We start from the raw sequence: 21026 nt of genomic DNA, 5'->3' as shown, positions 1-21026 counted from the left end.
ATAGAGTAAGGAAATGGCCAACCAATAACTGGTTCATCCTCTGGGTAAGCACCAATCCCTGACACTATTGATGATGCTCTGTTATGCTTGCAGAGAGGAGTCTCTCATAGCTGTCCTCTGAGAGGCTCTACCCAGCAGCTGACTGAAACAGATGCAGAGATCCATCAAAACATTGGATGGAACTCAGAGAGTCTTATGGAAGAGTTGGGGGAAGGATTGAGGGCCTCAAAGTGGATGGGGACTCCACAGGAAGACCCACAGAGTCAACTAACTTGGACATGTGGAGGATCTCAGAGACTGAGCCACCAACTAGAGAGCATACAAGAGCTGGACCAAGGTCCCTCTCACATATGTAGCAGATGTGCAGCTCAGTTTTCAAGCAGGACCCCCAACTGGAGCAGGGGCTGCCCCTAAAGATGTTGCCTGTCTGTGGAATCCATTGTCCAACTGTGCTGCCTTATCTGGCCTGCAGCAGACTTGATGAGTGAGGGTTGGGGGATCCTGGTGGGGGGGCCCTCTCTCAGAGGAGAAGGGGAGGGGTATGAGGAGAGGAACTGTGAATGTGTGGGGACCGAGAGGTCATGATCAGGATGTAAAATGAATGAATAAATGGGAAAAGACATGGCAGCCTTTAATTTAAGTCAAAGAACTACTCAAGAGTGGGAGAGGCTGTCCTGTATGGTTTGGACTCCTGAGAGGTGGGAGAGGCTGTCCTGTATGGTTTGGACTCCTGAGGGGTGGGAGAGGCTGTCCTGTATGGTTTGGACTGACTGTGGAATAGGTGGACTTCGCTGCTGAGGCAGCAGCTTTCTCAGCCACCAATCCATTGTCCTCACTGCAGCATCTCCCAGAAGGATTTTGTCACAGGAGGTGCTACAGAGTTCCTCATTCAATCTTCCATTCAGTTCAGTAGTGTGTGGGCCAGCACATTGCACAATGGTGCATGTGCTGTGAAACTCTGCTAGAAACAACAAACTGTCAAAAATGGACCCGAAGCCCACACACAGGTGTGCCCTAAGGGTGCTCACAGTTTTTGCTTGCTTCTAATTAGTTCCAATAAACAGGAGGAGTTTTTTTCTTTTTTTCAGGGAAATGCTTTGTAACACAGGAAACAGTTCTGTATGAGGTTCTCAGAAATATTTCAGCTGTATTTCTATAAATATCTCCATTGGAACAATGTTAAGTGACCAGCTAGAATTTTAAATAGCAACTCAAGACAAATATATAACAAATATCAATATAACAAATAATTAGGTAATAGTTATGAGTTCTGTTGGTCAATATGAGTAAATAATATTGCTTTTCCTGTCCTAAAGTTGACCACGAAGAAGAAATAGCAATCTTACAGAAGGGAAATGCTAGGGATAATTAGCAAGTTGGAATTTGCAGACTTAAATGCAGTGTACTGATTGTTTCAAGTTGAAGTCACTCCTAGAGATGTATCTGAGTCGCCATAACTCACTTCTCTTTGGAGTATTTTTGCATGCTCTCATAGTTGAATCAAAGTTGCTCCTTAATTCACAGTATTCAGTATTGTGAAACCATAAACAACTGGAGTAATTTTATAGGACAGAGATCTGCTCTGCAAGTGCTTTATGAACAAGTATGCATGCATGACCATTGTTGGGCTATGGCACCCAGGGGCTCTTCGTGGCAATCTCTGGCCCAGTTCGTTGTGCCGGTTCAGGTGAGGTGGAGAGAACTCGGACAGGGAGGGGGAACAGCTTCTGCTGTCCCTGCTCCTTATGGCCGCTGCCTGCAGCTTTGGTTGCTTGGGCTGGGCTGAGCTAGCAGGAGACTGACTTGCTGGCCACAAGAGGTGCAGGGGAGCTTCTGGCCGCAATGATTTAGGAAGAGCAGATCTCTTCCCCAAGCGGCGGTGTTACAGCTCTTATGACAGAAGCTCTCAGGTGATGGAATAATTCCTGCACCCCTTTAATTTTGAGTACGACACTTTAAAAATATAGAGTTTTGGATGGGTCAGTGTCTGACAGCAGGTACTTCCTATTGGTTTGGCCTAAGAGCTTGGGAAGACCTCATCTACATATTCGAGGGCGTGGTCCTGTTTCTCCGACTGATCTGTCTAGAGCCTATATGACCTGTGGTCATGTCCTCACCTGTAGAGGAGGGGCTTGAGGCATTGTCCTACATGACCGGTCTATCGAAAACCTCTCTACAGGGGTCTGTGGGGGGTGGGGCGCAGCTATGTGAGGTCCTGATATCCTGAGAGAATGGGGAATGTACCTGCTGTCCTTTTTTTAGGGTCTCCGGGGATTTTGACCTCTCTCCACTAGGAATCAGAGTACCTTTCACAGCCCACCGCCCCACAGCCTATGACCATAGGTTTTGAGAAAATAACCTCAATTGTCACTATTAATGCAATGAAAGCAGGAATAGTATTGTAAAGACTTACATATTAATAACAGGAGAAGACCTTAAGGAGAATATTTTCAAGTGTGGCTCCTTGATTCTGTGAATCAGCAGAAGTTGAGGAGAGGTTCTAAAATTCTAGCACTCAGCTGTAACTGTTCAACATGAGGCCTGAAGACTGTTTTCTAATAGGTGTCACTGATGTCAACCCCGAAGTCTCAAGCTATTGAGATCCACTGAGAGTGGATACTCAAGTAGAGTGTGCATCCAAGAGCGAAGAACAAAGACTTCCCACTGTGACGGACTATTGCCTGAGAGTATGAGAAAAACGAACCCTTTTCTCCCCAAGTTGCTTTTGGTCATTGAGTTTCATCACAGCAATGGTTACCCAGAGACCCCGCCTGAGCAGTCTTGCTTTAATGATCAATCAGGCCTCCCCACCTCCTCTTCCATCCCGATCCACTCCCTTTCTGTCTCTCATTAGAGAAGAAGATGCTTTTAAGATATAATGACAAAACAGAACAAAAGAAAATATAGTAAGAAAGCATCATATTGAAGCTGGACAAACCAAGGCAACAGAAAAAGAAAGGTGCCCTCAAGAGAAGGGATAAGAATAGAGACCCACTTCTTCATACTTTCAGGAGCTCCGTGAAAATACTAAACTAAAGCTATAGTATGTATGCAGAGGACCTGGTGCAGACCTGTGTAGACCCTGTGCTTGCTGCTCCAGTCTCTGTGAATTCATATGAGATTTGCTCAGTTGTTTTAGAGGGTCCTGTTCTCTTGGTGTCCTCCATTTTCTCTGTTTCCCCCACTCCTGCCTCCTGTTCCTTGGGTTTCCCTGAGCTCTGAGTGGGGTGATTTGATAGAGACATCTTGTTTAGAGGTATGTGTTTCAAGGACTCTCTCTCTCTCTCTTCCTCTCTCTCTCTTCCTCTCTCTCTTTCTCTCTCTCCTTTCTGTGTGTGTGTGTACTATTTGACTGTTGGTATCTATATTTGGTCCCTCTCTGATGATGGCTGAATAAGGTACTCATATAATCATTGTTGCTGGATAGTTGATCACACTGTGAACTCCGAGATTGTGTTATTTACTGGAAAAAGCGGTTTCTAGTTGTGGTGCGGCTCAGCCCTAAAATACACCTTGTACCCAAGAGCTTTCTGTCTATTGTAAACAGGGTTAAATGAAGTCACCGTAGGTCAGGAGGTGGAGCAAGCAACCAGTTTACGGGGAGTGAACACAGGAAAAAAACCATAGAGAGAGCAAAAGGAAGTCAGGATAGAGAGATGCACAGGAAGGAAGCAAGAGGAAGTAAAAGGGAGGGATATCGAATTGAGGGACTTTTGAGACAGCATGGAGAAGGAGAATTGCCTTTTTGGAAGACAGCTGTGGAGGAAGGTCATCTGGGTGCTTTCTCTGCCTCTCGGAGCTAGCAGGCTTTCACCCCAGCATCTGGCTCATGAGTCTGCATTGGTACAATCTAATGTTTGAGATTTTGTGAAGAAAAAAAAAAACCAAATCATTATCTTTTCTATTTGTGTTTTGGGAGAGTGGTTGACTGGTTTGTTGTGATTGACACACTGTATTTCATGGCCTTGGTTTCTGGTAATACTGCCACAGAGACAAAACCTTCAATATTTGGGCCCTTTGGGGGAACATTAAAAATCCAAACTACTGGGGTTGGGGATTTGGCTCAGTGGTAGAGCGCTTGCCTAGCAAGCGCAAGGCCCTGGGTTCGGTCCCCAGCTCTGGGGAAAACAAAACAAAACAAAACAAAACAAAATCCAAACTACTGCAGGTTGTGGGGATTTGCAGTAAAGGAATCCTTAGTGACTTTAGAAAGAATGGGCAGAAACCAAACTGCAGCAAGTCCAGACCTGAAGAGGAACTGAAGTAGAGATACCTTGTAAATTGCAAAGTGCAAAGAGCAGAGTATAAAGGGAATGAAAACATGTTGACCTGAGGGCTGGTGGTTGGAAGGTTCTAAGTTGAAAGAGATTGAAGTTGTTTAAATGCTCATGGGAATGAGAGGAGATAATTAACCAGAGAAACAAGGCCCTGACCATGGATGTTGCCCTACATCGTCCCTGCTCCCACTTATTTTGTTACCAATAGTGCTTATCTTATAACTTAGGTTTATTTTGTTTCTTCCTAGCTCAAGAACAAACATTTTTCCCCAGGAATTTTTTCGGGGGAGGATCTATTTTTTCATTTATTGACTCTAAGCAAGCTACTATAGCTAACATAGCAGGTCCTTTCACAACTATTTGTCAACTGAATGAATGGGTTTTCTAAGAAACCAAGAGGAGGGAGGACCTAGAAGCCTCTAATACAGTGTGCACCTGCTTCTATAGCTCATACACTCCTAAGAGTGAGGTAGACTTCAGTGACCCATTAGTTTCCCACCTGTTGTAATAAGTGTGCGCCAAATTAGAATCCCAGAATCATCTGGACGAAAGGCATCAGGGACTATTCCTTTGATATAGTGCTGTAATGGGCATAGACTTTTTCCGATTTAATTCAGAAATGTGATTTAAATATCGACGAATATTCATCTTGCGCTTATTGCTATTTTTTGAAGTAGCTTAAACCTGTTAGGAATTGTAGTTGTATCACTCCAAGCCTGGCACGTGACATTTGAAACAAGCTTGGCTAGGTCCCAGGTGCTTTCGTGAAAGATTATCACACACATTTCTTGAGCGGATCCGATAGGTCTTTAATCTGTGAACTGTGGTGATAACACAGGACGGAAGAAAGCTGAATCCTAGAAAGGGACCGGTGTGGCCAAAGTCGAAGTGGACCGTCAGTTCAAAGAAGAGAACAGCTCTGGAGAACTAGACGCTCGTTGGGTAGGGCAAACTCTACTTTCTGCTTGAGAGCCAGAAATGAGCCCAGCTGCGCCTGCGCGAATGGCCCAGGACAGCCTAGGGGGCGTGGCTAGGCTTCGGCTGGTATCACGTGGTACGCCGGCCATCTGCCCCGCCCGGTCCTCCGCGGCCGCCCCGCCCCACCCCGCCCCTTTCCCGCCGGGACGCTGGGAGCCGCCCCAAAGTACGCTAAGCCGCCCGGGTAAGTGTCCGCGAGGGGCGCGCGTCGCCTGAACCCGGACGGGCCCTGGAGGGGCGCGGGCAACCTGTGTTGTGGGGCTGAGGGGACAAGATGGCGGCGGAAACCCTTCCACCTCCTCCCTCACCTGGGCGTATGACCGGGGGAGGGGAGCCGCGAGGTCGACTGAAGAGGCCGGGCCGGGGTGGGGAGTGTCTAGCTGGCCCCGGGGCAGTGAGGGTCGTGGGACTGTGAGGTCAGGTCGGGCCGTGGGGGTCCGGGTCGGGGGCGGGGCCGGGGCAGGAGGCTGTCTCTAGGGGGAGTCGAGGCTTCTGGAATGTCCCTACTGCGGGGTGCGGGGTCCTCAGGAGCTGCTGCATGCCTGCAATTGGCAGTTAATCACTTTCAGCATCTTTTCCTCCAGGGCTTTACCACACTTTCCATGAACCCTGATTCAGGCTTTAGCTTTCTCAGGGAAGTAAAGAGGTGAAAACATTTTTTTCTTCCCATTTTACAAATGTTTGGTTGAGGCCTCAGGTGCAAAACGAAGGCCTCTCTCTCACCTGAGAGCCTCCTTACCTCAGTGTCCTTGCCTCTGTTCTTTATTAGTGCCTTCCCTCTGCTCAGGTTTGCAATCCTGCACAAGGAAGCAGGTTAGAGTCAGTAGCTGACTCCAGAGAGTTTTGGGCTTGTTAGAAAGCAGTCAGAAAATTGCTCCCCAAGCAGCACCTGCTGCTGTCCCAAAGGCTCCCTTTGAGGAGGTCCCGCTAGCCTGTGGGCTGCCTCCTGCTGCTGGTGAATGGTATTTCTCAAGTGTGCCGCGTTATTATTATTGTCTGTGGAATAACAATTCACTACAGTCATCTTTCCGAGCAGAAAATAATTCCTAATATGTGCACTACAATGTACAGATCTATTTTCGTCAGTGTCATATGAAGGGAGAAGAGTGAGATAGATGCTGTGGACATTTATAAATAGGAAACCTGGGGCTCAAAGAGATGATTGCTTAGCCAGATCACTGGCTGGTGACGTGGTAGATTTCTGATTTAAGACGAATAAGCACAGTACTAACCCACCCTGTTGGTGCTTTGTATTGGTATTTCTTCTGTTAAGCATGACTTTCTGCAAAATGCTTGCAGGTTGACTTACAACAAACACACCGAAATGACTTGAGAATGTCCATTGGCACCCAAATATCTTTAATACAAGAGCCATTTTAAAATGTTATGTGGTAAATTATGTGGGTGGGAGAAAGTGTGATGTGGCTTTTGTCCTTTGGTTTCCCTCATTTGGATACAATCCACATCTTAAAGCTAGCAGGAATAATGTTTCTACAAAGAACTGCTTCTAGTTCGTTGTAAACCTTCAGCAAATGGCGCATTCTTTTTCTTTCTTCATTCTCTTGAGCTACATTTGTAAAATAGTCTCGTCAGTCTGTTTAGGCTGCTATAACAAAATACCTTAGACTGGCTGCTTGGGGAGCAAGTATATAGCGATTAATTTCTCACAGTTCTGCTGGGGAAGTCTAGGATGAAGGTGGTCGCTGATTCTGTGTTTGGTGATAACCTGATTATAGATGGCACCTTCTATCCCTTCACGTGAGGAGGGATGGGGATTGTTTTTTAACCTCTTTTAAAAGGGCATCGATTCCATTTATGAAGACCCTCACTCTTAATTACCTCCCAAAGTATTCACCTAATACTGTCACGTTGGAAAGCTCGGATTTCAGCATGAATTTTGAGGGGACACAAACATTGAGCACATAGCACTGTGATTAAATACCTGATGTGCTTATGTCAAAACCAGGGTTGCTATATAGATGTTTTATAAATGATTTCGGTAGCTGGGTTCCCAAGGCATTTTACACAGATTTTTTTTTTTCTTTTCCTTTGTGCTCAATATATCTTAAGAATCAGTGAAGATTGTCTTGATAGTGAGCCTTTATTAAAGCCTTCGTGAATGCTATGTAGGAATGTTTTAAAGAGAAGGGGATGGATGGAGTTCAGATACTTTCTTTTCATCCTCATGCTCCCTCACCCTCACCCCCCACCCCCAAAGTTCTTTTAAAAGAAAAACAGAAATCTTTTGTGAATTACATGCAACTATTCTTGATCACTAGAAATGGATAGTGTCAGAGTTAGGGAGGTCTCTCAGTAGGTAAAATGCAGTGTAAGCAGAGTTCAGCTCCCCAGCACGCATGTGAAAGCCAGGCACATGGGTGCACATCTGCATTCCAGTGCTGGGAGTCCAGGCAGAAGGACCCTGGGGCCAGCCAGGGTAGCTTAATTCAGTAAGAGACTCTGTACTCCCATTTCCCTACCAAAAGGTAGAGGGACTGGAGAGATGGCTCAGTGGGTTTGACTGGGGTTTGATTCCCATAACCCACATTAAAGGCAGGTATACATCTGTAGCCCCCCTCCTGGGGTGATGGTGGTTGTGACAGAGACAGGTAGATCCCTGGGGGGCGGGGGGGGGGGAGCATTCAATGAGAGACCTTGTCTTAAAATAACAAAACAAAAAACAAGATTGAGGAAGATACCCAGTGTCTATCTCCGACCTTCACATTTGCACGCATACATACCTGTTATCCCTTCCTTTCAACACAGGAAAACAGTGAGTGAAAATGAGCAATTGAATAAGCATCTCACATTAACTTTTGGATCCACAAACATGCATATACATACTTCTACACACTGCTGTTATCTGCCAGGTAATATAACACTTTTCTAATGGTACAATATGAATATTGTGGAATTGTCATTTCTGAAGCGGTAGACATAAAAATTACAAATGGCTGGGGCTAGAGAAATGGCTAAGAGGTTCAAGAGCACAATTTCCTTTTCCAGAGGACCCAGGTTCAATTCCCAGCAACCATATGATGGTTCATTGCCAGTTCTAGGGGATCCAATACCCTCTTCTGGTCTCACATGCCTTTGGTCTTCTCTAGACATGCAAGTCATGCATAGACATACTTGTAGGTAAACATCTATACACAAAGAATAATAAATAAAAAATTTAAAAATTAAAAAGATTGCAAGTGGCTCATTCAATAAAAATTAAGTCAGTATAATTCTTTTTGCATTTTTTAGTTATTTTTCTGGGTGATATATATATATATATATATATATATATATATATATTTTAAATCAGCTTGACTAATCATCTGGGAAAAGGAATCTAAATTGAGAAAATAGGGAAGTCTGTGGGGCATTTTCTTAGTTGATGATGATGTGAGATGGTCCAGCCCACAGTGGGTGGTGTCACCTTTGGGCAGGTGGTCCTAGGTAGACAAAACAGCAAGTGAGCCAGCCAGGAACAAGCCAGTAAGTGGCATTTCTTTATGACCTCTGCTGCAGTTCCTGTGGCCAGGTGGAGTCCTACCCTGATTTTCCTTCATGGTAGACTATAAGCTTTAAACTGGAATACACACCTCCTCCCAATTTGCCATCTTGTTACAGCAGTAGAAAGCAAACTCTGACAGATTTAGACACTGAGAAAAGATTTGTGGTTCAGTGCTGGAGCTGCCCTTAAAATTCTTTTCCGTCTCTTACAGTTTAAGGGTTTGGGTTTTAACTGGCACCTAGGCCTTGCTTACTTGGTTAGACTGGCAGGGCAGCAAATCTCTGTTCCTGCTATCCTGGTCCTGGGATTACAATTGTAGGTAACCACACTTGGGTACTGAGAGTTGAAATCAGATGCTCAAGCTTGTGTGACAGGTACTGTATTGACTGAGATATCTTCCCAGCTCCTGTTTCTGGTAGTTTGAGTCAGGTCAGAGTGACCTTAATTTAAATAGTAGGTTCATTATATATTTCGAAGGTGTGCAGAAGTGGAGAATGAACTGATATATATCAGTCTATTTGAACAATCTACATATGATTGATATTTTCCCATAAAAGCTATTCACCTCCACATTTTATTTGTAAAAAGTTTGGTATATTGGCCTGTTTTTAAATACAGTGTAACAAGCAAGAGATAGTGTTACTATTTTCACTGGTCATGCCATATTGACAGGAAAAATACTTTTTGGTTGACGTATTCATGGTGCTATATACTAAAGCAATTGAAAACCTCTTTTTTTTTTTTTTTTAATACCTTTTTTTTTTTTTTTTCACGGGCTTATAATTTTTTATTAACTTGAGTATTTCTTATATACATTTCGAGTGTTATTCCCTTTCCCGGTTTCCGGGCAAACATCCCCCTCCCCCCTCCCCTTCCTTATGGGTGTTCCCCTCCCAACCCTCCCCCCATTGCCGCCCTCCCCCCATACACTAGTTCACTGGGGGTTCAGTCTTAGCAGGACCCAGGGCTTCCCCTTCCACTGGTGCTCTTACTAGGATATTCATTGCTACCTATGGGGTCAGAGTCCAGGGTCAGTCCATGTATAGTCTTTAGGTAGTGGCTTAGTCCCTGGAGCTCTGGTTGCTTGGCATTGTTGTACTTTTGGGGTCTCGAGCCCCTTCAAGCTCTTCCGGTTCTTTCTCTGATTCCTTCAATAGGGGACCTATTCTCAGTTCAGTGGTTTGCTGCTGGCATTCGCCTCTATATTTGCTGTATTCTGGCTGTGTCTCTCAGGAGCGATCTACATCCGGCTCCTGTCGGTCTGCACTTCTTTGCTTCATCCATCTTGTCTAATTGGGTGGCTGTATATGTATGGGCCACATGTGGGGCAGGCTCTGAATGGGTGTTCCTTCAGTCTCTGTTTTAATCTTTGCCTCTCCCTTCCCTGCCAAGAGTATTCTTTTTCCTCATTTAAAGAAGGAGTGAAGCATTCACATTTTGATCATCCGTCTTGAGTTTCGTTTGTTCTAGGGATCTAGGGTAATTCAAGCATTTGGGCTAATAGCCACTTATCAATGAGTGCATACCATGTATGTCTTTCTGTGATTGGGTTAGCTCACTCAGGATGATATTTTCCAGTTCCAACCATTTGCCTACGAATTTCATAAACTCGTTGTTTTTGATAGCTGAGTAATATTCCATTGTGTAGATGTACCACATTTTCTGTATCCATTCCTCTGTTGAAGGGCATCTGGGTTCTTTCCATTTTCTGGCTATTATAAATAAGGCTGCGATGAACATAGTGGAGCACGTGTCTCTTTTATATGTTGAGGCATCTTTTGGGTATATGCCCAAGAGAGGTATAGCTGGATCCTCAGGCAGTTCAATGTCCAATTTTCTGAGGAACCTCCAGACTGATTTCCAGAATGGTTTTACCAGTCTGCAATCCCACCAACAATGGAGGAGTGTTCCTCTTTCTCCACATCCTCGCCAGCATCTGCTGTCACCTGAGTTTTTGATCTTAGCCAATCGCACTGGTGTGAGGTGAAATCTCAGGGTTGTTTTGATTTGCATTTCCCTTATGACTAAAGATGTTGAACATTTCTTTAGGTGTTTCTCAGCCATTCGGCATTCCTCAGCTGTGAATTCTTTGTTTAGCTCTGAACCCCATTTTTTAATAGGGTTATTTGTTTCCCTGCGGTCTAACTTCTTGAGTTCTTTGTATATTTTGGAAATAAGGCCTCTATCTGTTGTAGGATTGGTAAAGATCTTTTCCCAATCTGTTGGTTGCCGTTTTGTCCTAACCACAGTGTCCTTTGCCTTACAGAAGCTTTGCAGTTTTATGAGATCCCATTTGTCGATTCTTGATCTTAGAGCATAAGCCATTGGTGTTTTGTTCAGGAAATTTTTTCCAGTGCCCATGTGTTCCAGATGCTTCCCTAGTTTTTCTTCTATTAGTTTGAGTGTGTCTGGTTTGATGTGGAGGTCCTTGATCCACTTGGACTTAAGCTTTGTACAGGGTGATAAGGATGGATCGATCTGCATTCTTCTACATGTTGCCCTCCAGTTGAACCAGCACCATTTGCTGAAAATGCTATCTTTTTTCCATTGGATGGTTTTGGCTCCTTTGTCAAAAATCAAGTGACCATAGGTGTGTGGGTTCATTTCTGGGTCTTCAATTCTATTCCATTGGTCTATCTGTCTGTCTCTGTACCAATACCATGCAGTTTTTATCACTATTGCTCTGTAATACTGCTTGAGTTCAGGGATAGTGATTCCCCCTGAAGTCCTTTTATTGTTGAGGATAGCTTTAGCTATCCTGGGTTTTTTGTTATTCCAGATGAATTTGCAAATTGTTCTGTCTAACTCTTTGAAGAATTGGATTGGTATTTTGATGGGGATTGCATTGAATCTGTAGATTGCTTTTGGTAAAATGGCCATTTTTACCGTATTAATCCTGCCAATCCATGAGCATGGGAGATCTTTCCATCTTCTGAGGTCTTCTTCAATTTCTTTCCTCAGTGTCTTGAAGTTCTTATTGTACAGATCTTTTACTTGCTTGGTTAAAGTCACACCGAGGTACTTTATATTATTTGGGTCTATTATGAAGGGTGTCGTTTCCCTAATTTCTTTCTCGGCTTGTTTCTCTTTTGTATAGAGGAAGGCAACTGATTTATTTGAGTTAATTTTATACCCAGCCACTTTGCTGAAGTTGTTTATCAGCTTTAGTAGTTCTCTGGTGGAACTTTTGGGATCACTTAAATATACTATCATGTCATCTGCAAATAGTGATATTTTGACCTCTTCTTTTCCGATCTGTATCCCTTTGATCTCCTTTTGTTGTCTGATTGCTCTGGCTAGAACTTCAAGAACTATATTGAATAAGTAGGGAGAGAGTGGGCAGCCTTGTCTAGTCCCTGATTTTAGTGGGATTGCTTCAAGTTTCTCTCCATTTAGTTTAATGTTAGCAACTGGTTTGCTGTATATGGCTTTTACTATGTTTAGGTATGGGCCTTGAATTCCTATTCTTTCCAGGACTTTTATCATGAAGGGGTGTTGAATTTTGTCAAATGCTTTCTCAGCATCTAATGAAATGATCATGTGGTTCTGTTCTTTCAGTTTGTTTATATAATGGATCACGTTGATGGTTTTCCGTATATTAAACCATCCCTGCATGCCTGGGATGAAGCCTACTTGATCATGGTGGATGATTGTTTTGATGTGCTCTTGAATTCGGTTTGCCAGAATTTTATTGAGTATTTTTGCGTCGATATTCATAAGGGAAATTGGTCTGAAGTTCTCTTTCTTTGTTGTGTCTTTGTGTGGTTTAGGTATAAGAGTAATTGTGGCTTCGTAGAAGGAATTCGGTAGGGCTCCATCTGTTTCAATTTTGTGGAATAGTTTGGATAATATTGGTATGAGGTCTTCTATGAAGGTTTGATAGAATTCTGCACTAAACCCGTCTGGACCTGGGCTCTTTTTGGTTGGGAGACCTTTAATGACTGCTTCTATTTCCTTAGGAGTTATGGGGTTGTTTAACTGGTTTATCTGTTCCTGATTTAACTTCGATACCTGGTATCTGTCTAGGAAATTGTCCATTTCCTGAAGATTTTCAAATTTTGTTGAATATAGGTTTTTATAGTAAGATCTGATGATTTTTTGAATTTCCTCTGAATCTGTAGTTATGTCTCCCTTTTCATTTCTGATTTTGCTAATTTGGACACACTCTCTGTGTCCTCTCGTTAGTCTGGCTAAGGGTTTATCTATCTTGTTGATTTTCTCAAAGAACCAACTTTTGGTTCTGTTGATTCTTTCTATGGTCCTTTTTGTTTCTACTTGGTTGATTTCAGCTCTGAGTTTGATTATTTCCTGCCTTCTACTCCTCCTGGGTGTATTTGCTTCTTTTTGTTCTAGAGCTTTTAGGTGTGCTGTCAAGCTGCTGACATATGCTCTTTCCTGTTTCTTTCTGCAGGCACTCAGCGCTATGAGTTTTCCTCTTAGCACAGCTTTCATTGTGTCCCATAAGTTTGAGTATGTTGTATCTTCATTTTCATTAAATTCTAAAAAGTTTTTAATTTCTTTCTTTATTTCTTCCTTGACCAGGTTATCATTGAGTAGAGCATTGTTCAATTTCCACGTATATGTGGGCATTCTTCCCTTATTGTTATTGAAGACCAGTTTTAGGCCGTGGTGGTCCGATAGCACGCATGGGATTATTTCTATCTTTCTGTACCTGTTGAGGCCCGTTTTTTGACCAATTATATGGTCAATTTTGGAGAAAGTACCATGAGGAGCTGAGAAGAAGGTATATCCTTTTGCTTTAGGATAGAATGTTCTATAAATATCCGTTAAGTCCATTTGGCTCATGACTTCTCTTAGTCTGTCTACATCACTGTTTAATTTCTGTTTCCATGATCTGTCCATTGATGAGAGTGGGGTGTTGAAATCTCCCACTATTATTGTGTGAGGTGCAATGTGTGTTTTGAGCTTTAGTAAGGTTTCTTTTACGTATGTAGGTGCCCTTTTATTTGGGGCATAGATATTTAGGATTGAGAGTTCATCTTGGTTGATTTTTCCTTTGATGAATATGAAGTGTCCTTCCTTATCTTTTTTGATGGCTTTTAGTTGGAAATTGATTTTATTTGATATTAGAATGGCTACTCCAGCTTGCTTCTTCTGACCATTTGCTTGGAAAGTTGTTTTCCAGCCTTTCACTCTGAGGTAGTGTCTGTCTTTGTCTCTGAGGTGTGTTTCCTGTAGGCAGCAGAATGCAGGGTCCTCGTTGCGTATCCAGTTTGTTAATCTATGTCTTTTTATTGGGGAGTTGAGGCCATTGATATTGAGAGATATTAAGGAATAGTGATTATTGCTTCCCGTTATATTCATATTTGGAAGTGAGGTTATGTTTGTGTGCTTTCATTCTCTTTGTTTTGTTGCCAAGACGATTAGTTTCTTGCTTCTTCTAGGGTATAGCTTGCCTCCTTATGTTGGGCTTTACCATTTATTATCCTTTGTAGTGCTGGATTTGTAGAAAGATATTGTGTAAATTTGGTTTTGTCATGGAATATCTTGGTTTCTCCATCAATGTTAATTGACAGTTTTGCTGGATACAGTAATCTGGGCTGGCATTTGTGTTCTCTTAGGGTCTGTATAACATCAGTCCAGGATCTTCTGGCCTTCATAGTTTCTGGCGAGAAGTCTGGTGTGATTCTGATAGGTCTCCCTTTATATGTTACTTGACCTTTTTCCCTTACTGCTTTTAATATTCTTTCTTTATTTTGTGCGTTTGGTGTTTTGACAATTATGTGACGGGAGGTGTTTCTTTTCTGGTCCAATCTATTTGGAGTTCTGTAGGCTTCTTGTATGTCTATGGGTATCTCTTTTTTTAGGTTAGGGAAGTTTTCTTCTATGATTTTGTTGAAGATATTTACTGGTCCTTTGAGCTGGGAGTCTTCACTCTCTTCTATACCTATTATCCTTAGGTTTGATCTTCTCATTGAGTCCTGGATTTCCTGTATGTTTTGGAACAGTAGCTTTTTCCGCTTTACATTATCTTTGACAGTTGAGTCAATGATTTCTATGGAATCTTCTGCTCCTGAGATTCTCTCTTCCATCTCTTGTATTCTGTTGGTGAAGCTTGTATCTACAGCTCCTTGTCTCTTCTTTTGGTTTTCTATATCCAGGGTTGTTTCCATGTGTTCTTTCTTGATTGCTTCTATTTCCATTTTTAATTCCTTCAACTGTTTGATTGTGTTTTCCTGGAATTCTTTCAGGGATTTTTGCGATTCCTCTCTGTAGGCTTTTACTTGTTTATTAATGTTTTCCTGTGCTTCCCTAAGTGTGTTCAAGTCTTTCTTGAAGTCCTCCAGCATCATGATCAAATATGATTTTGAAACTAGATCTTGCTTTTCTGGTGTGTTTGGATATTCCATGTTTGTTTTGGTGGGAGAATTGGGCTCCGATGATGCCATGTAGTCTTGGTTTCTGTTGCTTGGGTTCCTGCGCTTGCCTCTCGCCATCAGATTATCTCTAGTGTTACTTTGTTTTGCTATTTCTGACAGTGGCTAGACTGTCCTATAAGCCTGTGTGTCAGGAGTGCTGTAGACCTCTTTTCCTCTCTTTCAGTCAGTTATGGGGACAGAGTGTTCTGCTTTCGGGCGTGTAGTTTTTCCTCTCTACAGGTCTTCAGCCGTTCCTGTGGGCCTGTGTCTTGAGTTCACCAGGCAGCTTTCTTGCAGCAGAAAATTTGGTCTTACCTGTGGTCCCGAGGCTCAGGTTTGCTCGTGGGGTGCTGTCCAGGGGCTCTCTGCAGCGGCAGCAACCAGGAAGACCTGTGCCGCCCCTTCCGGGAGCTTCAGTGCACCAGGGTTCCAGATGGTCTTTGGCTTTTTCCTCTGGCGTCCGAGATGTGTGTGCAGGGAGCAGTCTCTTCTGGTTTCCCAGGCCTGTCTGCCTCTCTGAAGGTTTAGCTCTCCCTCCCACGGGATTTGGGTGCAGAGAACTGTTTATCCGGTCTGTTTCCTTCAGGGTCCGGCGGTGTCTCAGGCGCAGGGGTCCTGCCGATCCTGGGCCCTCCCCCACGGGAGCCCAGAGGCCTTATACAGTTTCCTCTTGGGCCAGGGATGTGGGCAGGGGTGAGCAGTGTTGGTGGTCTCTTCCGCTCTGCAGCCTCAGGAGTGCCCACCTGACCAGGCGGTTGGGTCTCTCTCTCACCGGGTCTGGGAGCAGAGAGCTGCTGCGGGCCGGGATCCGCGGGTGTGGAAAACCTCTTTAAACAATAAGGAATTACAAACTTTCAGTATTACTCTTTTTTTTTTTTTTTTGGTTCTTTTTTTCGGAGCTGGGGACCGAACCCAGGGCCTTGCGCTTCCTAGGTAAGCGCTCTACCACTGAGCTAAATCCCCAGCCCTCAGTATTACTCTTAAAGATACTCATTTTTGCTCTAATACACTTAAGTTTGTACTCACCAAACTCTTGAAGAATTATTGATAGCTTTTGAATATATTTATAACAAAATTAAATACCAAACTCAGGAAAATATTGACTTTTTAAAAAATACCCACTCATCTCCTTACTCCCCCTAATTTTGTGTTCTCTTTCTAATATTTTATTTATTTTTCATGGCTCACTGACTCCAATTTGTGCTGCCTATAATTCCTGGATATGGGGCCATTTACTGGAGTGGGGTTGAGCTATACCATCAAAGAAAACTGACTCCCCTAGAAGCCATTTAGTAATCATAGCTTCTCAGCAGTGGGAGTTCATGATACTTCCCACTCTGTGCTAGAATGTTGACTGGCTTTATGTTGTTCAGGTCATAATGCAGGCAACCACAGCTGCTGTGGGTGCATGAGTACAGTGCTCCTGTCATGTCTAGAAGACACTGCTTTGCCCCAGACCTCCGTGACCTCTAATCCCAGCTGAATACTAACTTGTGGATTTGCCATATGACAGAGACATAGCACCGTAATGAAATTAATATACAGTCTATTGTATCTTGTAGCTTCTGTTTGGTACATTTTAAAGAACTGTTTATACCACAGCATGTACTAGCACTTTATTCCTTTTTATGAGTAACTAGCATTCCCTTGTGTAGGTATCCCACATTTTATTTACATGTTGGACAATTCTTGGTTGTCTGTATGTCTATATTTTTAGTTGTTAGGGCATTCCTCTTGTGGACAGTCTGAACCTTTGTGTGATGCTGTGTTTTCATTCCTTGTGAGTAAGTACAAGAATGGAATTGTTGGGTTGTATGGCAAGTGTATGGTTTAACTCATTGAGAAACTGCTGAATGAGTGCTGTGGTAGGTCAGCTCTACCAGTTTACACTCTGCTGCAGTGGGGAAGGTTCCAGTTTCTCTGTTCCCTTTGACACTCTTGTTCTCCTTTTGACTGTAGATACGTGGGTGATATGAAGTGATATGTCATTGTGGTTTTGATTTGTTTTCCTAGTGGCTAGTGATTTGAACGTCTTTTCCTGTGCTTGCTAGTAATTTGAGTATCTTTTTTGTAGAAATGAGGACATGACCTACATAGTGCTACTATTTTAATTTGAAATGTGTTTCACTGTTTTGCTCTCTTTAAATTCTTTTTAAAAATCCATGTCACTAAAGAAATTACTTCCCAGAGACCCTTGTAATCTTGAGATGCTCTGTTGTGAAGCATATATTACCTACTAGTGTTTATTAGTGCACATATTACAGTAGTTTTCTTTTGGTGCAAAGAACTATCTTAGATTTTCCTAGAAGAAAGAAAATTATGAATTTTTCTTTTGAAACAAGGTTTTACTATGTAGCCCAGGCTGCCCTTTTACTTAGATTTCTTCAGCCCCAGCACTGTGATTGATTTCAGTTTGGAGATAGAGATAATGATCTATTAAGTACCAACTTGAACATTAGTGTTCAAGGCACAATGATAAGATTGGAATAAATTAGAAGCTGGTAGGATTTAAGAGGTTATGATTCAATTTTGAGCCATTCTTACTCTGTTTTTTGAAAGTGTATTTAAATTTAATAATTATAGGTCTTTGGTGTTTGTACTTGTAGGGCAGTTATAGTTTAGAGAATCAGGAAACCATTGGTGAACAGTCCCTTATAATCTGTGTATTATACAGTTACCAGGTTTTGAGTGGTGGTTTTGTGTTAGGTTCTTCACACAAAATTTCATTGCTTTTGAAAATAAGTGGATGGGGTAGGTATTTTACTCTCAATATTTAATTGTGAACTAGAAGTTAAAGCAATTAGATAACTTTCCTAAAGGTTGTATAATCTGTACACGGCAGTCTTAGGCACGTGTGAGCCGGACGTTAGAGATCACATTCTTTTCACTATTTCCTGTGGCTGTCAGCTCTGTCTTTCAGTGGGTACCACATTCTTCTCTCTTCCCTTACAGCTAAGTTCATGGTCATAGGTTTTTGTGTCTGCTTGCAAATCGTGTGTACACTAAAGCTGTCTTTATTGGGAAGGCTTGTAGAGTACACATCTTCATAGACTGGTTCTGGAATCACTGAAAGGAGATATTTCTGCTTAACCGTGAGCCATGCAGTGTTTTTTCTTTCTCACAGAATCTTTTGAGTGCCCAGTCTAAGGGACCCCATTAGGGGAGAGGTCTTCAGATATTGACCCGCAGGGCCTTGAAATATGAGGGAATTGGGAGAAAGAGGGCAACATTTATTATGTGACTGGTTTTCTGTAATATTTCAGAAACTATTAGGGTATCTATGTGTCATCTGGTGGAAATTTTCATTCTAGCACACTATCATTTAACTTTTTAAAGAAGTTATTTTATATTGTGGAAGGGAAAAAATCCTGAGGGAATAATAACATATCTAAAATTGCATAATTATGATAATGGTAAATAACTAAATTGGAAGTTGTTCCCACAGTGTATACTCCTCCCTGATGTATGAGTTTATTTCAGAATACATGTATCTCCATATATAGTTCTCTTGATAGATTTGTAATAGGGTTAACTATTAGTTTTTCCAACTATTGTTCCCTTTAAAAATATTGAGGTATAATTCATCTGAGAAAAATGTACCCACTCTAAGTGAATAGTTTTTAAACAGTGACAGATTTACAATAACTGTGAGCCACTACTCCATCTGTAAAACATTCGTTTTTTTTCTGTAATTTTTATTTTATGTCTGAGTGGTTAGCCAACATTTATGTCTCTACACTGTGTACATCCGTGCAGTGCCTACAGAAACCAGAGGAGGGAACTGATTCCCTTGGAACTGGAGTTATAAATGATTTTAAGCCTCTATGTGGGTGCTGGCAATTGAACCTGGGTTTTCTGGAAGAGTAAAGAGTGCTCTTAACCATTGAGCCATCCCCCCAGCCCATTTGTTGTATATTCTTCAGGAGGTTTATGTCCGGTCTCAATCCCTCCAACCAATTCACCATTCATTCATTCATTCATCCATTTATTTATTTATTTATTTTAAATTTTGAATGATATTTCCCTTCCAGTTTATTCCTCCACAACCCCTCCATCCCATCTTCCCTCTCCCCTCTCCCCTTCTCTATGAGGGTACTCATCCACCCACTCAACTTACTCACGCCTCACCAGTCTAGCATACCCCTATGCTGGGGCATCAAACTTCTACAGGAACAAGGGCTTCCCCTCCCACTGATGTCAGGTAAGGCCATCCTCTGCTACATACATGTATCTGGAGCTATGGATCCCTCCATGTATACTCTTTGGTTGGTGGTTTAGTTTCTGGGAGCTCTGGGTAGTCTGGTTATTGATATTGTTCTTCCTATGGGGAATATGCAACCCCCTTCTGCTCCTTCAGTCCTTCCCCTAGCTCTTCTATTGGGGTTCCTGAGCTCAGTCTGATGGTTGGCTGTGAGTATCTGCATCTGTATTGGGTCAAGTGCTGGTAGAACCTCTTGGAGAACAGCCATATCAGGTTCCTGACAGTAAGCACTTCATGGCAACAGCACTAGTGTGGCAGTCTCTGGATGGCAATTTCTTCAGTCTCTGTTCCATTTTTTTGTCCCTGTCTTTCATTTGGACAGGAACATTTCTGGGTTAAAAATTTTGAGATGGGTGGGTGGCCCTATCCCTCAACTGGGGCCATGCCTATCTACCAACTCTATATCTATTAAAGGGTTACTATCCAAAATATACAAAGAACTCAAGAAGTTAGACTCCAGAGAACCAAATAACCCCATTAAAAATGGGGTATGGAGCTAAACAGAGGATTCTCAACTGAGGAATCTCGAATGGCTGAGAAGCACTTAAGGAAATGTTCAACATCCTTAGTCATCAGGGAAATGAAAATCAATATGACCCTGAGATTCCACGTCATACTAATCAGAATGGCTATGATCAAAAATGCAAATACTGGCAAGGATGTGGAGAAAGAGGAACACTCCTCCATTGCTGTTTGGACTGCAAGCTGGTACAACCACTTTGGAAATCAGTCTGGCAGTTCCTCAGAAAATTGGAAATAGTTCTACCTGAGGACCCAGCTATACCACTACTTACTTTACTTTCTTCTGCAGTCACCACCTGCCAGATAGCTTCTCAGATGGGTGGGACTTCATGAGCCTCTCCCACTTTGATGCTGCAATTTTGGATGGACTAATCCAAAATTATATGTGGTCCCAGCTTCTGGAGTTCGTGTGTGTGTGTGTGTGTGTGTGTGTGTGTGTGTGTGTGTGTGTGTGTGTGTGTAAGGTTTGATCCTCAGAACTGCAAAAACAAAACAAAAAACACAAACACCACAATTCACCTTCATGAAGATGACTTTGAGCTGTGTTTGAAGAATTGGTAGCTTTAAAGTTTTTTTCTTTTACATTTCTGTGCATATGTGTTCACACTTGAGATCAGAAGATAAGCTGCCAGAGTTGATTCTTTCCTCTTACTATATGGATTCTAGGAATCCTGCTCTGGTCTTGAGACTTGGCAACAAGTGCCAAGGGAAATGGGCCATCTACAGTGGGTTGGGTCATCCACATCACATAATTCAGACAATTCTGCACAGATGTGTCTACAGTCCAACCCAGTATAGATAATCCCATTCAAAACTGTCTTCCTAGTGATTCTAGATTGACAATTAAAGCTTCCTAGTTCTCGCTCCAGTCTTCTAGTTCCTGGCTATTAAACCAATCTTCTCTCTGCTTCTATGACATCAGGTATTTTGTATTTCAAAATAAGATCACACAATATTTATTTTTATGTGCTTGGCTTTTTTCTTAGCATAATATTTTCCAGATTCGTCTGTGTTGTTGAACATGACAAGATTTTCTTTTTTTTAAGGTTGAAAGATTTTCAACCTGTGGGTCATGGCACCTTTGGCAAACCTCTGCCTCCAAAAAT

The 21026-nt window shown here is 42.4% G+C and overlaps 1 protein-coding gene across 9 annotated transcripts in view; it reads left to right on the top strand.

Annotated features, from left to right (window-relative positions):
* Nucleotides 1-5325: 5325 nt before the first annotated feature.
* Scaper (S-phase cyclin A-associated protein in the ER) overlaps nucleotides 5326-21026 on the top strand; it is a 399452-nt gene continuing 383751 nt past the window's right edge. For 5 of the 9 annotated variants that reach the window (XM_008766363.4, XM_039082386.2, XM_039082383.2 and 2 more), the window contains exon 1: nucleotides 5326-5439. The gene's annotated coding sequence lies outside the window, so the exon portion shown is untranslated. Of the gene's footprint in view, nucleotides 5440-5832; nucleotides 8126-16006; nucleotides 16663-21026 lie in introns of those variants that run through there. The other 4 variants (NM_001427719.1, XM_039082384.2, XM_063264794.1 and 1 more) reach the window with 4 other exon arrangements.

This window comes from Rattus norvegicus, chromosome 8 (genome assembly GCF_036323735.1).
Source record: "Rattus norvegicus strain BN/NHsdMcwi chromosome 8, GRCr8, whole genome shotgun sequence".
Lineage (NCBI taxonomy): Eukaryota > Metazoa > Chordata > Mammalia > Rodentia > Muridae > Rattus > Rattus norvegicus.
Note: the sequence above shows the minus strand (reverse complement) of the source record. Positions and strands in the feature narration are given on the sequence as shown.